Raw genomic sequence first — 23,534 nt, 5'->3', positions numbered from 1 at the left:
TCAATACGTGTTTGCCATTATAATACTCTTCAAGGAGAAACAAAGAAAACATGGTGATCTTACCTTTCAAGGGACTGATTTATATATCAGTAAAGTCAGCCCGGAAAAGAATATCTCAATAAACTTATTAGTCTCCTTCCTTAAATAATCTCTCACTAATACTTGATGAGCTAATTTCAAAGAAAGGAGAGAATCAAAGGCCTTTGCAAAATGTGAGTTTAAAGTGTCTGATGGAAAACTCAGCACGAGAAATACAAATCTGTAGTAAAACTGATTGAGTACTTTCTGGTCACTTCAGATGAAGGAAGGCTATGCTTCCTTTTTTTCATTGTCTCCTTCCTTGTCTTGTTTTTAAACTCCTAAAAAGGAAGGCTTTCAGGTAATACCACACATTCAAGTGGGCCTGGATGTGTATACAGCCCCATCACAAATTCTTCACTGTGACTATACTTGGAGCCTCGTTTTACAGGAGTAAATGAAATTCTTGCCTGCCTGCTAGCATGTGCTAGGGTTGTTTGAGATTCTTCAATTCCTGTTTATTCTCCTGGTATCAGCATCAGTTCAGTTCAGTTCAGTCGCTCAATTGTGTCCAACTCTTTACGATGCCATGGACTGCAGCAAGCCAGACTTCCCTGTCCACCACCAACTCTCAGAGCTTACTCAAACTCATGTCCATCAAGTCAGTGATGCCATCCAACCATCTCATCCTCTGTCTTCCCCTTCTCCTCCTGTCTTCAATCTTTCTCAGCATCAGGGTCTTTTCCAGTGACTCAGTTCTTCCCATCAGGTGGCCAAAATATTGGAGATTCAGCTTCAGCATCAGTCCTTCCAATGAATATTCAGGACTGATTTCCTTTAGGATGGACTGGTTTGATCTCTGTGCAGTGCAAGGGACTCTCAAGAGTCTTCTCCAACACCACAGTTCAAAACATCAATTCTTCAGTGCTCAGCTTTTTATAGTCCAACTCTCACATCCACACGTGACTACTGGAAAAACCATAGCTTTGACTAAACAGACCTTTTTGTTGGCAAAGTAATCAGCATAGGTACTTCTTTTCTTCTCATGACCCTTGGCATATTCTCCAAACTACTTCAAATTCCAGAAGGGTTCAGAGGACTTCATGTCTCAACAAGGCTTTTCATCCCATACCCACTATGGCTGCCTTGTTTCCCAATCAAATGTTAAATGACTTGTGACAATGACCTTACCTTGTGTTTCTCATGTGTATCTCCTTTTGCACTATGCTTAGAGGAGGAGCCTGTAGTAGGAACCAAACTAATGAATTAAAAATTATATTGTTTACAGTACATATATTCAATAAAGGACTCACATAATTAAATTATGTATCCACACAACCCTATGAGGCAGTACCCTGGAGAAGGAAATGGCCACCCACTCCAGTATTCTTGCCTGGAAAATCCCATGGACAGAGGAGCCTGGCAGGCTATTGTCCATGGGGTGGCAAAGAGTTGGACATTACTGAGCAACTAAGCACATGAGATAGAAAGTACCATGAAACCAATTTAAAGGTAAGGAAACTGAGGGTTACAAAGATTAAGCAACTTGTCCAAGGTCACATTTCTAATAAGTGGTGGAGGCAGGATTTAAACTCATACAGTCTCTCTTCAGAAACTGTATGTTTAGCTGCTACATTATGCTGCAATTAGAAATTGTTCAATGCAAAAAAAAAAGAAATAAGGATTAATATAAATAAATATAGATATAATTCTACAAATCATTGAAGAAGCAAACAACATCATGGTTAGATGGATGAAAAACTTAAACAGCTCACAGGAGTTTATCCAAATGGTCAACAAACATATGAGTAAATACTCAACTGCATGAGTTATCACGGAAATGCACATTAAAACCTTATGTTACTATCATGATGTATCCATTAGAATGTCTAAAACAAAAAAGATGGAGAGCAAGGAGCAGAGCAACTGAATTGTCATATATGCTGGATGGAACCACAGATTGATATAACTATTTTGTAAAACTGTTAAGCAGTATCTATAAAATCTCAACAAAAGTACATCCCATGACTCAGCAATTCCACTCTTCAGTTTATTTTCCACAGAAATGCATACACAGATTAATTCAAAGGTAAGTATTAGAATACTCATAGTAACACCATTCATAATAGCCAAAATCTGGAAACCACCTAAATGTTGATACATAGTAGCATGAATAAAGAAACACCTATATTCTTCTAATAGAATATGACTCAACAAAGAAAAGGAACAACATATAATATCTCATCAATATGGATGAATTTCACAGTGTTGAGTGAAGGAAGCCAGTCGGAGAAGCTACCTAGCATCTGATCCAGTATAATATGGCACAGATCCTAGTGAAACAAACCTATGCTGTTAGAAGTTAAGAAAACAGTTATTCTTGGAGAAGGGAGTATGAGTGGGTCTTCTCAGAGAAGACTGCTAATATTCTATTTCTTAATCTGAGTGTTGGTGAATGTGTTCAATTTGTGAAAATTCATTGAGCTATGTGATTCAAATATATTCCCTCTTCAATACATAGCATGTTTTTCCATGTCAAGTTAAAATTATTTTGGTTGATTTAAAAAGGAGTAAATTATCAATATTCTCCTTTATTTCCAGACACTGCTTTTTGTTTTGTACATGGTATTTAGATAACAAAAGTCACCATTCCCTGGAGAGTGCAACTCATAACCCATAAGAACCGTTTTTCTGCTTGCACCGTCACAAACCCTTTCATTCTCCAGATCAGTTCACCACCTCCAGTCTTTTGCTAAACACACTAGAACATGTCATTCTTTACACAGAGCTCAGCACTTGAGAACTGGAAAGAACTTCACAAGCAAGAAAACTGATGCTTAAGAGTCAAGTTGTTGGTCTGACACCATGCAGCCAATTCACAGTTAAGGCGAGAGCTTGGACTCAGAACCTGTGACTCCCAGCTGTACTCCTGTCCCCGCTGTTGGCTAGGAATTAGCAGACTCCACGGGGAAGGTCCAGAGTTTACAGTCTCCTAGGGCAGCTGACCATCCCTGGGGTACAAAAAAAGATGGATGCCTGCAGTAAAGGCCCCAGGAGTCCGCCATCCACATACTTCTCCATGAAAACTTGATAGGAATCCAATAGGAGAGAATACATTTCTTAATTTTCTTTGCGGTCAATTGTTTCTCTCAGATTATATGTACATGCTAATTTCTATAGCTGAACAGAAGAATCATAATCTAGTACTTGGTTAGTAATTACACGGTACATTGTGCTATAGGACTGTTAACGTGCTTTGGGGGAAAGAAAGAGAAAAATTTTACAAGCAGCAGTTTTTTGCCTTGTCATTTTGAAGGCCAAAAAAATCTATATTTTGTATTCAAGGAAAACATGTTTAAATTAACGATGTGGGTATTTTTTGTTTCTCCTTGAACAAGGCTTTTGTATCTCTTCCCTGCTTAGTGCATACTGATGCCAGAAGGAGGTGAAGCTACAAAAGAGGCCAAAGTATTACATAACCCAGCCTGGGTAAACAAATCCATCTACCTGGGAGGCCTCCTGAATCTCGATGCTGACCCTGGGTGATAACAACAATGAGCAAGGAATTCTAAGAGGAGAGTGCTGAGTGCATAAACTTGTACATTAAATACAAGCTGCAGAGCAGCAGAGAACTGAGTTCAGTTATAAAAGAGGGGAAGTTGGCCTGGAAAGCCTGTTGTGCCATATTCTGAACTTCTCTTCTCTCTCTGATTTTGCCCTAGACTCTTAGCCCCTCACCCCTCACCCTGACCTCCCATCCATAGGCCCTTGGTGCTTTTGGTGGACATACCCTAAAGTGACCCTCAAAGACTCACACCTTTGCATAACCTCCTCCTGGGTACAAGTAGGACTTATGATTTGCTTCTAACCAACAGAATGTGGAAAAGATGGTGAGATGTCACTCCTTTCAGTTACGTTACAAGGCAAAGGTGATAGGATATTTGGTAAGAGTCCATCTTAGCAGGTTGGAGTGAGAGACTTTCCCTTATTGGACTTGAAAAAGTAAGCTGTCATGTTGTGAGATAGCCTCATGGCAAGGAATGCAAGCAGCCTCTGAGAGTGAGCTGGCATCATTAAGAAATTTGGCAACCTCAGTTCCAGAGAACCAAGAAACAATTCTGCCAACAACTAGGTGAGTTTGGAAGAGGACTTCAGCAAGGTAAGATAGCCCAGCTGATATACAATGGCAGCCTCGTGAGACAATGAGCAGAGGACCCAGCTTATCTACACCTAGACTCTGGATCCACAGAAACTGTGAGATAATACAGGTGTATTCCTTTAAGCCACTAAGTTTGTGGTAATTTGTTACACAGTAATAGAAAAAAAATACTAACTGGAGTAAAGCTGAAAAATTCATGACATGTTGGGATTAAATTACATGCTCCTGACAACCAAAGGTCAAAGAAGAAATCCAAAGAAAATTCAAGAAATATCTTAAAACAAATGAAAATGGAAGTATACCATATTAAAACCTGTGGGATAGGAGAAATGTTGCATGACATCCCTTATATGTAGAATCTAAAAAGAAATGATACAAAAAAACTTACTTACAAAACAGATACTCATAGTTTAGAGAAGGCATTTATGATTGTAGAGGGGTGGGAGGAGGGATGGAAGGAGGGATGGTTAGGGACTTTGGGAAGGTCAAGTACTCACTGCTGTATTTCAAATGGATAAGCAAAAAAGACATACTGTATAGGACATGGAACTCTGCTCAATGTCATGTGGCAGCTTGGATAGGATGAGAGTTTGTGGGAGAATGGATACACGTATATGTATGGCTGAGTATGTTTGTTGTTCACCTGAAACTACCACAACACTGTTAATCAGCTATACCCCTATACAAAATTAAAAGTTAAAAAAATGAAAAATAAAGCCTATGGGATGCTGCAAAATCAGTTCTAAGATGGAATTTTATAATTATAAATGCCTACATTAAGAAAAAATTCTCAAATAAACAACCTACCCTTATACCTCAAGGAACTAGAAAAATTAAAACAAACTTGGTCCAAAGATAACAGAAGGAATAAAACAACAAAGATCAGAACAGAAACAAATGAAATAGAGGCCAGAAAAAACATTAGAAAGATCAGAAAAAATAAGAACTTTTTAAAAAAAGATAAACAAAATTGAAAAACCTTTAGGTAGCCTAACTTAGAAGAAAAGAGATGATTCAAGACCAGAAATGAAAAAGGAGACATTACAACTGATACTACAGAAATACAAAAGATCACGAGAGACTACTAATAACCAATTATATGTCAATAAACTGGATAATCTAGAAGAAATGGATAAATTCCTAGAAACATATAGCCTACCAAGACCGAATCATGAAGAAAGAAAATTTGAACAGATCAATACTGAATAAGGAAATTCAATCAGTAATATTAAAAAACCTCCCAAAACAGAAAAGTCCAAGACCAGATGATTTCACTGGTGAATTCAACCAAACATTTAAAGAAGAATTAAAGCCAATCCTTTTCAAACTCCAAAAAACTGGAGTGGACATTCCCAAACTTATTAATAAGGCTAACACTTACCCTGGTAGCAAAGTCAGATAAAGACATCACACACACACACACACACACACACACACACACACACACAATATATATATATATATATATCCCTGATGAATATAAATGCAAGAATTCTCAAGAAAATATTCTCAAATTGAACCCAATAGGACGTTAAAAGGACCACATACCATGATCAAGTGGGATTTATCCCTGGGATGCAAGGATGATTCAACACATTCAAATCAATAAATATGATATACCACATTAATAGAATGAAAGATAAAAATCATGTATCTTAGTAGAAGCAGAAAAAGAATTTGATAAATTTCAACATCTTTTGTTATAAAAAATCTCAACAGATTAGATATAGAAGACACATGTGCTCAGTCACTTCAGTCATGCCCAACTCTTCACAACCCCATGGACTGTACCCTGCCAGGCTTCTTTGTCCATGGGATTTTCCTGACAAGAATACTGGAATCGATTGCCATACCCTCCTCCAGGGGATCTTCCTGACCCATGGATCGAACCTTCATCTCCCGTGTCTCCTGCAGATTCTTTACCACTAAGACACTGGGCAAGCCCTTAAAAGACACATACCTCAACATAATAAAGGCCATATATGACAAACCCATAACTAATATCATAGTGAATGGTGAAATGTGGAAAGCTTTCTAAGGTCCGAAACAAGGCAAGGGTGCCCACTCTCCTCACTCCTACTCAATACAGGACTGGAAGTCCTAGTCAGAATAATCAGGTGAAAAAAAGAAATAAAGGCATCCAAACAGCAAAAGAAGGAATAAAATTATCTTTGTTTGCAGGTAGTATGATCTTATGTATAGAAAACCCTAAAGATGTCACAAAAAAAAACTGTTAGAACTAATCAATGAATTCAGCAAAGTTGTAGAATACAAAAACCAACATACAGAAAACAGCTGCATTTCTATATACTAACAACAAAGCATGTGAAAAAGAAATAAAACAATTCCATTCACAACAGCATCAAAAACAATCAAATATTTAGGAATAAATTTAACCAAGGAGATAAAAGATCTGCACACTAAAAATTCTGATGAGGGAAACTGAAGAAGACACAAATGGAAATGCATCCAAAGCTCATGGATCAGAATAATTAATATTGCTAAAATGCCTTTACTACCCAAAGGCATCTATAGATTCAATGCAACCCCTATAAAAGTTCTACTAACATTTTTCACAGAAATAGAAAAACAATCCAAAAATGTTTATGGAGTCACAAAAGACTCTCAAATAGCTGAAGCAATCTTGAGAAAGAAGAACAAAGCTGGGGGTATCACATTTCCTGATTTCAAACCATACTACAAAGCTATAGTAATCCAAACAGTGTGATATTGGCATAAAAATAGACACATAGACCAGTGGAACAGAATTAAGAGCCCATAAGCAAACCCTTGCATACATGATTAACTAATATTTGATAAGAAGGCCAAAAATACTAGATGAGGAAAGAAGTGTCTCTTCAATAAATGGTGCTGGGAAACTGGGGAAACTGGGTAATCATATGTAGAAGATTGTGCTATCTTTTAGCACTCACAAAAATTAACTTGGAATGCATCAGAGACAAACATGAGATTGAAACTATAAAATTCCTAGAAAAAAAAGCATAGGAGAAAAGCTCCTTGACATTTATCTTTGGCAGCAATTTCCTAGATATGACACCAAAAGCACAAGCAACAAAAGCAAAAATAAATAAGTGGGACTATATCAGTAAATAAGTGGGACTATATCACTAACTAAGCAGGACTAAAAAGTTCTACACAGCAAAGAGGCTCTCAACAAAATCAAATGGCAATCTATTGAATGGGAGAACAATCTGTAAATCATATACCTGATAAGAGGTTAATAACCAAAATATAAAAACAACTCATACAACTCAACAAGCAAAAAACAAATAGACCATTTTAAAACTGGGCAAAGGACCTAAATAGACATTTGTCCAAAGAAGACATATAAATGGCCAACAGGTACATGAAAAAGTGCTTGACATAACAAATCGTAAGGGAAACAAATACATATCAAAACCACAATGAGATATGACCTCACGTCTGCTAGAATGACTATCTTTGAAAAGACAAGAGATAACAAGTATTGGTGAAGATGTGGAGAAGAGGGAACACTATGCACTGTTGGTGGGAATGTAAATTGGTGCAGCCACTGTGGAGAACAGTATGGAGGTTTCTCAAAAATTTAAAAAAGAACTATCATATGTTCCAGCAATCCCACTTCTTGGACACGTATCCATAGAGAATGGAAACAAAATCTCAAAGAGATATTGGCACACCCATATTCTATGAAGGATTATTCACAATAGCCAATATATGGAAACAACTTAAGTGTCCATCCACAACAGATGAATCAATAAAGAAGATGTGGAGATATATATGTATACACACATACAAGTAGGCATTTGTTGTTGCTTAGCTGCTAAGTCGTGTCTGACTCTTTCACAACCCCATGGACTATAGCCTACCAGCCTCCTCTGTCCATGGGATTTCCCAGGCAAGAATATTGGAGTGGGTTGACATGTCTTCCTCCAGGGGATCTTATTGACCCAAGGACTGAATCCATGTCTCCTGCACTTGCAGGCGGATTCTTTATAAAGAATAGGCATGTATGTATGTATAGGCATACACGGAGATATTGTGGTTCTGGCTCCAAACCACTGCAATAAAGCAAATATCACAATAAAGTGAGTCACATGAAAGTTTTTGTTTCCCCCTGCATTCAAAACTTATGTTTACAATGAGTTAAGTGTGTTACGTGTGCAATAGCACTATGCATTTTAAAATGTACCTACCTTAATTAAAATACTTTATTGCTAATAGCCAAAACATGAAAACAACCTAAATGTCCATTAATAGATGGATAAAGAAGATGTAGTACATACATCTACAACAGAATGCTACTCAGCCATAGAAAAGAATGAAATAATGCCACTTGCAGCACCATGGATGAGCCTAGAGATTACCATATTAAGTTAAGTAAATCAAAGACAAATACTATATGATATCACTTATATGTGGAATCTAAAGTATGATACAAATGAAACAGAAACAGATTCACAGACACAGAGAACAGACTTGTTGCCAAGAGGCAGGTGGGTCAGAGAGGGATAGATTGGGAGTTTGGGATTAGCAGATACAAACTACTACATATAGAACGGGTAGGGAATTCCCTGGGGGTCCAGTGGTTAGGACTTGCACTGTCACTGCCATGGCCCAGGTTCAATCTCTCGTCAGGGAACTAAGACCCTACAAGTCATGTGGCATGGCCAAAAAAAAACAGAATAAATCAACAAGGTCCTACTATATAGCACAGGTCTATATTCAATATCCTGTAATAAACCATAACGAAAAAATATGAAAAATAATACATATATATGTGTAACTAAATTGCTTTGCTATACACCAGAAACTGACACAACATTGTAAATCAATTATACTTCAATTAAAAATAAATTTAAAAAGAAAGAAATGGCAAAACAATTATAATAGTTAACATCAAAGATCACTGATCACAGATAACAATACAATAATAATGAAAAAGTATGAAACATTGTGACAATTACCAAAATATGACATAGATACAAGAAGTGAGCAAATATTGTTGGAAAATGGTGCCGAAAGACCTGCTCAATGCAGGGTGGCCACAAACCCTCAATTTGTAAAAAACAGAAAATGTGCAAAGCACAATAAAGCAAAGTACAATAAAATAAGGTGTGCCTGCATAATGGACTATTATCCAGTGATAAGAAAGAAGGAATCCTACAATTTGTGACAAACAGGATGAAACTTTAGAACATTATGCTAAGTGAAGTAAGTCAGAGAAAGACAAATACTGCATGATATCACTTATATGTGGAACCTAAAAAAGTTGAAGCCAGAGAAACAGAGAGTAGAGTGGTAGTTACCAGGGGCTGGGGGTGTGGTGTGGGGTAAGGACAGTGTGGGAGAAATGTTGAGATATTGGTCAAGGGGTGTAAACTTTTCATTATAAGATCAAAAAGTTCTGGGATCTATTGTGCAGATTAGGGATTATAACTAATAATGCTATATTATATACTCAAAAGTTACTAAGAGAGTTGATATTAAATTTTCTCAACACAAAAAAGAAATAGTGATTATGCAATGGGATGAGGTATGAGCCAATGTTATACTGGCAATCATTCTGCAATATATTAACATATCAACATATTGTATATGTTTAACTTATACAATGTTATATGTCAATTACATGTCAATACATCTGGAGAAAAAAAGAAAACAAATACAACGCCCTCAGGATTTGCCTGAATTTTCAGGGCCCCTCAAGTCACTTCCCACTCAGACCTCCCTATCTTTGTCCCATCTTTGAAAAAGGTTCTTCTTCAAACATCTAAACTATCTTATTTCTCCAGAGCCTTAAAAGAAATTAATCATTAATCTCTAATAGGTTATTAATTAGACATTAATCAACCCTGTCATCTGTTCACTCAAAAACTCAGAATTTTTCCAGATGTATTCTCTGACTTATCAACTGCTATAGAACAAAACAAAACAGCAAAAAAGAAAAAAAAAAACAGTTCTGTGGTCAAATACCTTTGGGAAATGCTGAGCAAAGCAAAGTTAAGCAAATTCCTTCATTTACAAGAAGATACGCATATGGCATTTCTGTAGCTTATTTAACTACAGAGCCATTCCCTTGTTCACTTTTTTTTTTCTCGTTCACTTTTTGGTGTGTATGAGTGGAATTTCACAGATACCAACCCAGAGTGCACACACACACACACACACACAATGATGAGAATATACTCAAATAGAAAATCTATAAATGATAATAGTTATAGCAGAAGTTATTCTACAATAATGGGTTTTTAAGGGTGTTTTCTTTCCTCTATAATTTTTATTGTTTGCAAATAGTTTTTAAAAGGTTAAAAAAAATTAGGAATAATAGCTAACATTAATCATCTCAACCTAGAAATTCTTTTTACAAAATTAAGGGGTGATTATTCATAAAACAGGTCAATTAATTTTTTTTCAATATTCAAAAGATGCCCACTGAAGAATTCCTTGGTTCTCCAGTGGTTGGAACTCCACGTTTTTTTACTGCCAAGGGCCGGAGTTCGACCTCTGGTCTGGGAACTACAAGATCCCACAAGCCTCGCAGTGCAGCCAAAACAAACAAACAAAAAGCAAAAGTTGCTCATTGGTTTTTATAAAAGATGAATCTCCTCACATATTTAAACTATGCTTCAATAAGTAGAAATACACATGTTTAGGGCAATAATTGCTATATGGTAGACCCACAAGAAGGTTTCGTTTAATTGAGCTCTTTGAAGCTACATTTACTGGGTAAAATTTGCCATCTGCTGGTATATCTGCTATTATGGGACATTAGTAAACACCATTAACAGAGTTAATTATTTAATTGAAATTACTATATCATGATTTCTTTTATCCCCTGCACCAAGTATTAAAATAAAAGGGGTGGAGACCATAAGCATTTTATCTACTTTTTAAAATTTTTTATTCTTCCATTATTTGTGATCCCCTGATGCCTGGCATGCTGTGATTCATGGGGTCACAGAGTCGTACACAACTGAGTGACTGAACTGAACTGAACTGATGATAAGTTATGACCAACCTAGACAGCATATTAAAAAGCAGAGACATTAGATCAACAAAGGTCCATCTAGTCAAGGCTATGGTTTTTCCAGTAATCATGTATGGATGTGAGAGTTGGACTCTAAAGAAAGCTGAGTGCTGAAGAATTAATGCTTTTGAAATGCGGTGTTGGAGAAGACTCTTGAGAGTCCCTTGGACTGCAAGGAGATCCAACCAGTCCACCCTAAAGGAAATCAGTCCTGGGTGTTCATTGGAAGGACTGATGCTGAAGCTGAAACGTCAATACTTTGGCCACCTGATGCGAAGAGCTGACTCATTTGAAAAGACCATGATGCTGGGAAAGATTGAAGGCAGGAAGAGAAGGGGACGACAGAGGATGAGATGGTTGGATGGCATCACCAACTCAGTGGACATGGGTTTGGGTAGACGACGGGAGTCGGTGATGCACAGGGAGGCTTGGTATGCTACGGTTCATGGGGTCGCACAGAGTCAGACACGACTGAGCGATTGAACTGAACAGAACTGATGATATCCAAACAGCAATACTTTTCCCCAATTTTCTTCTGGCTCTACTTAAATTCAAGGTATGTTACAGAGGAACCTGGCAGGCTATAGTCTGTGGGATCGCAAAGAGCCAGACATGACTGAGCAACTAACACTACTATATGAGCTTGTCTTAAGGCTCCTATGTTGCCAGTCCGCATATTCTGCTATCTGAACCTGTGTGCCACACAGTCCTCCACACACAAAGGTGTGCTGTGCTGTGTTAGTCACGTCCGACGCTTGGTGAGCCCACGGACTATAGCTCACTGGGCTCCACTGTCCATGGGATTCTCCAGGGAAGAATACTGGTGTGGGCTGCCATGCCTTCCTCCAGGGGATCTTCCCCATCCAGGGATTGAACCCATGGCTCCTGCATCTCCTGCACTGCAGGCGGATTCTTTACTGCTGAGCCACTGGGGACATCCCTATACACAAGAGTATCTCATGCTAAAGCCACTGGTCTTTCCAGAGCTTCCACCCAGTGTGGCTTCTCTCTTCTGCAAGTTTCCTATGCCAGAAGATTCATTTAAGTACTCATTATACCATTCTGCTTTCATTCACATTGAGGAAAGAAAATTTAAAGCCCATTGCTTATTTGTTTTTCTGATATGTCAGAAATTATTCATTATTTTATATCGTGAACCACCAAAATGTCTAACTCTCTTTTGATGATCAAAAATAAGACTCAATATTAACATCAGAAACTCCCCATCACTCCTCCAGAGTACAGTAATTATGTAAAATTTTCATATATTTCCTCACTGTGAAATATAAGCTTTTTGCAAAAGGAAGGGTGCTTCAGAATGCACACACACAAAACTACATATAAATCAATTAGCTTTTCTCAAAGAAACAACAAACAATAAATAAGGAATTAACTGCATTTCATATTATAATTCCATGTGGTTAAAATCTCACTCTGCTTTAACAATTAATTAATCTCCTCTAGAAAATGACTTGTATTTGATTCCTGGAAGAAACAAAAAACATCATGAATTGGGCTACATCAGGTAATTTCACAAGTATAACTCACCCACTGTCTGAATAACGTCACAGTGAGAGGGAAGAATATTTATGGCGGCTCCTTCCTCGCATCATAAATTTCACAGGAACGAGGAAATTTGTCTCATACACAGTGAAGAATACTGATGAAATTTCCGAAGGTAGGCTCTGTCAATGCTAGTGACATTAGGGGATTTCAAATGTAATAAAAAATGAAAAGCACAAGTCCACAGTTGTATTTTTCTCCCTCCCCATTAGAATCTAAAATTATACTGAAAGCATTAAGTAAAAGAAACTGGCATTCTAAAAGCAGCAATCCAAGTGACATCAGGCATGGAAAAGGTTTGGGGCAGCTCCGCTGTTCCTTCTCAGCCTGTTACTAAACGTGTGTGCCTTCTTCCTCTCTGTTAAGTACTTAGAAGTAGCTAAGACAATGGCCAAATTCACAGCTGTGAAAGAAGCCCTGAAAAACAGACATCATCAGTAATGACAAGTTCACCATTCAGAGAAACCACGAAGACTGCCTGACTGAGACCACTCTGCTTGTATTACACACTAAGTCTTCTGACTTAGAAAGGGAAAATCTGGGAAAATCTGCTTCTGAGAAAATCTTTTAAAAAGAAAGATATCATTATCCTAGAGGGAAGGAAACTGTTGTCAGCATTAACCTTAACCAAGTGACGACACACAGGTTGTATCCACAAGCAAGATAAAAATAAATGCAACAAAGGAAAGCTTATTCTCATCCTCTGTGCTCTCAGTGTGTGGGAAACCGAGCAGCAGGCCCTGGTCCACCTTTTGATCATGTACAAGTCCACTCTGTCTAAGGGGATTTAGCTCATGAAAAGAACCAGTGTGAGAAAACCAGGAAAGATTTGCCATGATAAAGTCTCCTGTGGGTAACTTTAAATAAGCAGCCATTTAAATGGGAGGCAAGGAAAGCAAATAGGTAAATAATTCACACGAGTTGAGTCTGACACATTTTCAGAAGGTAATAAAATGCAATATATATGCCTACATAAAGAAATAATTCAGCTTTGCATTGTTTTAGCTGGGTTGCTGAAGAAATCTATGATGATACTGCCTTGACCTTGTACAATTACCTAGAAAAGCAGCTGTAATCACTACTGAAAGGGAAGTGCTCATAAATTCCTTTTGAATTATAATTCCCAAATAATCACACCATAAATAATTTTTAGAATTCTAGATTCTTCCTCTTATTTCATTCTTCTCTCAGCAATAACTGTCTTCTATTCCTTCTTCAGGGTCTGATATTTTCTGATGTTTTCAGCATAGACTGTGTTTTTATTTTTGGCTTCCAAGTTTTTGAAGTGCTACTGAGAGCTTTCTGCCCAACTGACGTCTTCTCACAGATATCCACGAGTTAGCATCTCTTCTCTTTTTCTTACAATCTGCCAGAAGGAAAAAAATCTTCTCTGGCTGAGGAATGTAAGCCAGAAACAAGAGCACTCCCTGGTGGGCATCTACGGAGATACCGCCTGAAAAGAAACGGAGCACTTTTCCTCCAGTCTCTGTCAAAAAGGGATGGTTAAGAGAAGGGCCATACATGTTACTGACCAAATCAGAATTCTTTTGAGAGTAAGCGGAGGTTGTGGAGATAAGGACACCGAAAAACAGATGTAAACCAGGAATCTTTGGGGCAAACATTCTATAGCCATTCTAGATATTAAAGTTAGAAATAGTGAATTTGTTCCTTGGGTAGCTGCAGTGAAGCAAGAAATAGAATTTGCTAACTTGTGGAGGGGAGGGAAAAGAGAGGCATAGTTGGTAAATAACATGATGGTCCTTTCCTCATTGGGGAGGAAGTCTTCATTCTAGCTGCACACAAAGAATAAAGCACATTACTGACTGAAAGGATATGGTGCCTGATCTCCCAGAGTTTTTGAAAGTCATCAGTTCAGTAACAATTTAAGATATAAGAACTTAATTTCTGCATGAATGTGTTAATGATCCAAAAGGCACATTAAGGTACAATATATCTTCAATTTTCCTCTGTATTTAACTCTGGAATGTAAAGAGATATTCATGTTTCCAGCCAGTTTATATTGTAGTCATGGTTATTAACAGGCTTTCTCTATTTTAAGAAGCTGGTTGTGGAATATATTTCAGTTAACACTGCCAGTAGCAGAATGACATGAAGAGGTGGGTTCAAGACCGCAGATTCTTACAAAACAAGTGAAATCATCAGGTTATATCTGTATAATTGGCAGGACTTAATACTACCTCAGCCTGAATGAAAAATATTACATAATAAAACAAAATAAATGGAAATAATCTTCTATGAGTGCCAATAACTTAAATTTATGGGGTCATCTATACAAATCACAATTTCTAATGGATTGCCAAACATGTGTCTGAGGACTTTCATTTCCAGTTGTGTACATTTTATTATCATTTGAAGGGTTAGAAAATTGTAGTCTTAAATTAAGTGTGAAAATGGGGACATAAGCAAATGTTTGTAAAATGGATAGTGTGCAGAGATTCAATAAGCAAACTGTATCTTTCACAAGAGGTTTTATTACAGTTTAATTATATAAGTGGTGAAATTTCATTCTTTCTTCAGTTCAAAGAAATATCCTGAGACTGTAAATGGTAAATACAGATATTTCAACTGCCAGGCACATTGTTGAGGGGGAAGCATTCAATGGATACAGCAGCACTTTTCAAATCAAAGTACCATTTCTAGGATTACAATACCCATATTTTACAGAGGTGTGAAAACTCAGCTTATGTTACAGATGAAGTGATCTGGGTATAGAGAAATTAGTCCAAACGAGGCCTGGAACCCTTTAGAACCTATTAAGCTGCTTGAAGCAGGACACCGAATTTCCCACTGCCTTACATCATTAGTTGTAATGCAGCTGGATAGACTCACAGCTGTGTTCATACCACTTTCATCCTAATTACATTTCCATGAAATTACACTGCATGGAGTTTATTGCAATCAGGAGATGCCCACTGACTCCTTAATGGAAACCTGGGGGAAAGACCCAAGTTTAGTGGGTCTCAATTGGGGTTGGTTATGTTCTCCCCAACAAGGGACACTTTTGCCAATATCTGAAGACATTTTCAGTTGATACAACCTGGGCCTGGGAGTAGGTGTAGGCAGGTGCCATTGGCATCTAGTGAGGAGAGACCAAGGATGCTGCCAAACACCCCACAATGCACAGAACAGTCTCCAACAATGATTAGCCGCAAATGTCAATAGTGTTATAGTTGAGAAGTCCTGCCCTAAACATTCACAGTGTATTTTGAAGTGATTTCCTAAAATGGATCCCTCCATTTGATAAGTCACCCAATCCAATTTAGGTTGATGCCTACTGGCTGTAAAACCAGATACTTTTCAATCAGTTTCCCAACTACAGGAATGTATTGTATCTGGAGCTTGGTGCTCTTTATTCAAAGGACCTTTATCATGTGTTTCTGGCACAGGAAGAAAAGGAGGAAATTCTGAGCCTCCCAGATAAGAAGAAATGCCAAGTGTCTTATTCTTCATAGCCTAAGATGATCTCCAATGAGTCATATCCTTATAGAATCCCATCCTCTTGAAAGTGACTGGGACCTGTGAGTTGCTTGAACATGGAAAAGTAGATGGGACACTATTCTCATGATGATGCTACATTGTATAAAACTCTTAGAAGATTGGAGTAAGACATTATCCTGCTGGCCTTAAAGAATTAAGCTTCCATGTTGTGAACTGTCTATGAAGTGGGTCATGTATCTAGGAGCTATGGGAGGTTTCTAGGATGTGAGGATAGCCTCCAGTTGACAGTTAGTGAGCAGCCAGTAACCGCAGTCCTACAATCTCAAGGAGATAACCTGCCAACAATCGGGGGGATCTTGGGAGAGGATCTTGCCCCAGTTGACCTTCAGATGACACTGCAGCTCTGGCTGAGGCCAGAACTGCAGGCTTGTGAGACCCTGAGCAGAGGGCCTAGTTAGGCTGTGTTTGAACGTGAGCCACAGAAATAGTGAGATAATATAATGTGTGTTGTTTTAAGCATCTTGAGTTGTGGTAATGTGTTACTCAGCACCAGAATGAACTCACAATGGAAGAGCACTGTCTGTGGTGCTGAAGAGAAAGTATGCACCGTATGCTGCTCTTTATTAATCTGACTTCCTAACACACACAGAGAGAGTCTGAGGTGATGTTGGGATTAGGATCACTCTGAAATGGCATCTAAAGGCCAATTGGCAGCAGTGAATCAAAAGGAGCCACATATCGGAAAGTCCATACTGTTTTACCAAACAAATTATGGAAAGCCTCCAGATATCAACTTCACTTATTTTCTCTCCAAAGTGACCAGATCACCCACCCCTAAGTGGGAAGAAACATGAGATGCTTTTCTGTGAGAAACAGCCACGTGGTGGCCTGCCATAGGAACCCTTGGTAGAACTAGGTCAGGAGGGCGATTTCAAGGGGATGAAATTCTCCATTTCCAGCTGCAAAAATCCCACAGCCTACCTCCTGCCCTTAGAGGGACTGAACATAGATTAATAAGCAGTGGTGCCCAGTCCTTCATCTAGGGTTTCAGGAGGAAGATTCAAATAGAGTTCAGGTGAAAGTAGAAGTGACTCAAAGAACCTCTGTCAGTGACACTCGCCAGGGATAAAGGGGGATGGATGCAAACAGAACTGTCCCAATTAAAAGTATGTTCACATGCATGGGCACACACACACACAGCAAATGTGGGATCTAAACAAAAGTGCTTATAATGGAAAGAATAAATTTTGGATGGAGAAAGCAAGTGACATGAATAATCAGAGGAAGATTTATTCAAGTAAACATAAGAATAATTTAGTGACTCAAACCCTGATGGAAATGAAAGAAAACAGATTCTATAAAAATAGTAAGAAAAATGAATTAATAAAAAAAATAGAATGAAAAGAAAAGGGTGCTGGCAGAGCTGAGGAAATAAGAAGAAAAATGATACACTGTGTGACTAAAAAAGAGCTAGAGACAGGGGCAGCAATGGTAATGTTTATTGAGATAAATAAGATACATGAGGTGATAGGAACTTATCTAAGGCCAGAGGCAGTGTGGATGGAAAAGAATGAGCACAGATTTAGGGGAGAGAGAAGGGATGCAGAAAAACAGGTCTATTTAGTAAGCAGGAAGTGAATGAATACAGAACCACTCTGAGGAATTCGAGCAAGAGATTTCTAGATCCAAGGGCAGTCAGAGTCAAGTGCTAAGTGCTAAGGAAAGGTCATCAATGAGTAGACCAAGAGGGGGAAAATTTTCTCTCTACAAAGGAAGAAAAATCACAGGACTTTCCATTGTGGTGCCTTGAGGGTCCTTGATCTTGATGGGCTGTCAAGGGGAAATCTGAACTTCCCAGATCAAAAGGAGAACAGCAGGGGTATATTTGATCATCTGTAGTTTTCAACTTGGAGTCTTAAGCTGCTAAGAGGAGTCTTTGCCAACCACCCTTCCTTTTGACAAATGGACTTTTGACTTGAGGGTAATTTTTAGACTCTTTTAGATGAGATTTCTGTCTTGAGATAGTAAGCTGTCTTAGGAATCCTGGCAACAGGTCAGGAGGCTTTTCTCTGTCTCTGTCTCTCTGTCTCTGTCTCTGTGTCTCTGTCTCTGTCAAGAATCTAAGCTGCAGTTGGTGCTTTTCCCCAGTATCACTCCATCTAAGGACTACTAACTTGCCAATGGAAAATGGTACTTGGTGCTACTCTCTACAGGGAAATGGAGCCAGTGAGGAGGAACCAAAATGCTTTATTCATGTGTTAGATATACTTTAGCCATCCTCCTACAGATCTGAGCAATGTTCTTTATTCTCTACCCTAAGTGTCTATTCTTAATACAGTACAGAAAAGAAAGCAATGAAAAACATTCCTTACAGTGATGTTTTTTTAAAAAAGACAAACCACAGTTTCAAAAAGAATTCATAGAATAATTTTCTGAAATATTTATTATGAAGTAGAGGCCAGAGTTTGGGGTTAAAGTACTACTAACAACACAGTAGGGAAAGGAGAGGATTAGCCAATTAGGATATGTCTTATTTTGCAATTTCAGATTCAACCTCCAGTGCTCTTTGCAATCAAGACCCATGGGAAGCTCAGTTCAGTACGTGCAAATTAATTCAGCAACCACTGTGGTCATTGGCTATTTTGCTGCTAATTTGCTATTTTAAACAAAGTCTGAAAAGTGACTTGGTGCTCTGCAATTATCATTTAGTTCTGGCTAAGAAAGCTAACTTCCCCACAATGCTGGTTGACTGGCAACAGGGAGACCCAGGACACCTGTGGCATCACTGTGGTGCTACAGCATTTTAGAGCAATTAGATACAGATCTGCAACTCTGACCACCACTAGCTGTGTTTTCTTCGGCAAGTCTCTTAAACTGACTATGCCTCCTTTTCCTCACCTTTTAAAAACAAAGAAAATAAAATGAGTGAAGGATAAAGTTAAGAGGTATCACTAAGCCTGCTTTAAAACATGAAAGGATTAAATGGCAGACTTTAAGGGGAGCACTGGGCAGACTATTAGTACTTTACTATATTAGTCGACACTGTTATTTCCTTATAGATGTAATTGCTTATGTTGATAACATGATTGAATTTTACAAAAGAAGACCATCAGGGCTTTCAAAAAATCTTCCTAACCTATTTTGGCCAGTGGTAGGATCTATGAGGAAAGAATCACCTGTCACATGGGTGTGTATGGTGCGGTAGGGAGTGTTTTAGAAGAGAGGAGCTGGAGAAATTTTAGGAGTAAAGCTGGACAGCAGGCTCCTATCCAGCACCTGTGCCAATGGACTATCGTTTTGCGTTTCTTTATCTATCTCCTCTTCTAGACTATGAGTTCATGAAGGGAGAGGACTCTGTCTTTGTCTCATAGCTTTCTTAATAACAGCAAGTTAGATGGAGTGAATGGGAAGAAAGCATAATTTTGGTGAAGAAGTGTCAAGTCTCCATTTCAAAACCATATCTGATAACATCACTTGTGTTGAACATTTCTCTTATGAAATCACTGGGTCACTAATATAGGTCCTATCTTTCCAGGCACAGCTACTCTTTATTTAATTCTCAGCACTTCTGGTACTATATTTTCTGTGTAGCTGTAAGGTCTTGCCCATCTTCCCTTGGAAGTCCTCATTTACAATCACCAATAGCATCCACTTTATCACCACCAGCACCAGAACACTGATATAGGCATTAAATCTAAAGAAGGCTAAAAGTTTCCAGTTCCACTTCCCTGACGTGTGACTGCCACTGCAAGGAGCAGTTTCCTTCTTCCCTGGGTCCTCATGTCGTTTTTACCATGAACATTTGTATCTTGTTCTGACCTTTCAGTTCAGGCTGCTGAGCTGACTGTGTTTCTCTCCTTCGTTCTATGACTCAGGCTGGACAGTCCTGTTGCTCTCATCCCTTGAAGTTACTTGGTGGTATCCAGAACGTCCTTGACTCAAGAGGAGAGAATCTGTTTAGATCTGTTCTTGTTTTTTCCCCAGATTTCCATTTTTTCTTCTCTCTACTCTGTGGTCCTTAAGTGTGTTATTCTTCTTTCCTTGTGGGCAGGAAGAAAGATACTTCTAGAGTTCTCAGAAAGGTGTCTTTGGTTTCTTCACATATCTCACCATCACCATTCCTGTTCTCTTTTTAGAAACCTCCAGGTAGCAGCCCCTGAGTATTTCCACGGCAGCCTGTGCCCTCCCAAATTTGCATATCATTGACGGTTCTGTTGCTCCGATGTTCCTCCTCTCCAGAATTCCCTACATTTTGATCTCCAGCCACCTCTCACATGCTCAATGAGCACAGGCATATAAAAATAATAATTTTGGGGGACTTCCCTAGTAGTCTAGCAGTTAAAACTCCACACTTCCATTGCAGGGAGCATAGGTTCCATTCCTGGTTGGGATCCCACATGCCCTGCAGCATGACCAATAATATTAGTAATTTCCAACCCAAAAGATAAAAGAGCAAAGTGAAGCATCGGCTGGTTCACCTTGTGCCCAGGCAAAGCCATGGACTGCCTCCAGGTTGTAACTATCCCTGATCAAGGCTCAAGGAGGGATTCGAGTCACAGCCTGCATAGGCATCAGATCAACTCATTCAGTTTCTGACACGATGTGGCCAACTAAATTGCCTTTGTCTTCTGCAAACTTATTACTCGTCAGCTTCTTTATGATTGGTTACAACCTTCTTCCTACACAGGCTGCTAGCTCCTTCTTCCCTTTACAAATACTGCTCTTCTCTTTTGGAAAACCATAATTTAAAGCATTTGGGGAAGAATAACTCTGAACGTTGTTGCAAGAATCATAGGATAAAAGAGATTATCTTAATTATGTTACTCGACATGGTGCAAGACCCATGCAGAGCAAATACAGTTTCAATCTCTCATCACTGGAGAAAAGCTAGCAAAACATGTAATACATTTTTGGAACATTTACACATTCTTATTATCTCAAATCTCATTAATAGAATACAAGAACCATATGTTGAATCAATAATATGCTGTGTGGAAGGAATAATCTCATTTATCTTGCAATGGTAAGGCAGGTCTATAGCAGTCCAACTTGCCTGATTTCAGGGAGTGAAGAAAACTCTCTTTTTGTACTGACTCAGGCTTGAAATTTTACATTATTCAATTATCCCTTTAGCTTAAGACATTGATCTCTTTGGAAAAATCTCTAAATAGGTATCGGGGATTTGTCTCTAAGTGGGAGCTTGGTGGCTCAGGGGTAAAGAATCTGCCTGCAATGCAGGAGATGCAGGAGATGCAGGTACAATCCTCCGATTGGGAAGATCTCATGGAGGAGGAAATGACAACCCACTCCAGTATTCTGGCTTGGAAAATCCCATGGACAGAGGAGCCTGGTGGGCTCCATGGAGTAGCACAGAGTCAGACACGACTGAGCACCTAACACTTCTTCTCCTGGGAACCTGGGAGCAGGATTTAATACAACACATAAGAGAGGTGGCACAGAAGAGTGAGAGGAAGGGGCCATTCTGGGAGATGGGGACTGGAAGGAAGATACAAGTGGAAAATCAGGAGGCTGGGCTCAGTTAAGACAAGCGTGAGCAAGGGTCAACAAATCATGACTTCAGTCAAATTAGGCCCAAAGCTTGTTTTTGTATGGCCCACTGCTCAAAATACAGTTTTTAAAATATTCATAAGGAGGAAAGAAAATCAAAAGAAATAATAATGTGAAAGGTATGTCAGCATCTGTAAACACAGTTCCTTTGGTACACAGTCATGCCTGCTGGTTCACATACTGTGATTGTGTCCATGCTACTACAACAGAGCTCAACAGTTATGACAGAGGCCATCTGACCTCTAAAGCTGACAATATTTACTATCTGGCACTTTACCGGAAATAATTTGCAGACCCTGGCCCTGGAGAAACTCTTTTGGATGTATGCAAGGAAGACGTGCAAGAGTGTTCACTGAAGTGCTGTTTACAATGGAAAGAAATGAGGAGCAATGTGAACACCCATTAAGACGTAACCACATGCACTATTTACAATAGCTAAGACATGAGAGCAGCCTGGATGTCCATCGACAGATGAATGGATAAAGACCATGTCCATATGGGACATATATACCATGGAATATTAGCCATAGAAAGGAAAGAATTTGAGTCAGTTGAACTGAGGTGGACAAATGGAGAGCCTGTTATACAGAGTAAAGAAAGTCAGAAAGAGAAAAACAAATATCATATACTAATGCATACATATCGAATCTAGAAAAATGGTACTGATGAGCCTATTTGCAGGGCAGGAATAGAGACGCAGATGCAGAGAATGGACTTGTGGACACAGCACGGAAGGAGAGGGTGGAAGGAGAGGGTAAGGAGTAGCCTGAAATACATGCCTTACCATGTGTAAGACAGATAGCTAGTGGGAAGCTGCGGCAACAGAGGGAGCTCCGCTCAGTGCTCTGTGACGACCTAGAGGGGTGGGGGGGGGGTGGGAGGGGGGTGGGTGGGAGGGACGCTCAAGAGACAGGGGATATATTTATACTTATGGCCGATTCACACTGAAACGGCAGAAACCAACACAACACTGTAAAGCAATTATCCTCCAACTTAAATAGAAATGAAAACTTAAAAAAAAATGTTTATTAAAGAATTCAAAGCAGGACCTCAAAGAGAAAAAAAGTGACTGCATAACTCAATTTTAGTATATTTACACAATGAACTCTATTAAAAAAAAAACAGACCTACATGTACAACGTAAATATAAATCTCAAACACTTGATGTTGCATGGGGGAAAAAGACTGTAAAAGGATACAGTATAAAATCACTTACATACATTCTGAAAAATACCCTCCATGATACAGTATATGGTGTATAGATACATACATAAGAGAGATAGAGAATACAATATAAAAGATGAGAAGGAGAAATACACACCCTCAGGATGCCAATTATTTCTGCAGAGGAAGAGAGGGGAGTGGGACAGAGGCCTTCATCTGTGACTATAATATTCTATTGCCTTAAAAACAAGTATTGGTAGGAAATTAAGAAACTCAATGTGTTTACTATATGTATATGTGTATTGATTGCAATGTAGTCTATATCTTTGAAATGTAGGAAATATTTACACAATTTAAAATAATATTTCAAAGTGACAAAACTATTCCAGTAGCCATTATTTCTAATTGTTCACATTTTCAGCTGATTGTAACCTTTTCTATAAACGCCCTTTGAATTACAGGACACTTGGGAAAGGAAGTCATGCAGGTTTGGTCAGTATTAGCCCTGTGTTGTTGGATGCTAGGAGATGCACACCAGTGGGCATGATTAATTACATAGTCCATAACCTTGTT

Source organism: Ovis canadensis, chromosome X (assembly GCF_042477335.2).
Source record: "Ovis canadensis isolate MfBH-ARS-UI-01 breed Bighorn chromosome X, ARS-UI_OviCan_v2, whole genome shotgun sequence".
In the NCBI taxonomy this organism is placed as follows: Eukaryota; Metazoa; Chordata; class Mammalia; order Artiodactyla; family Bovidae; genus Ovis; species Ovis canadensis.
Note: the sequence above shows the minus strand (reverse complement) of the source record.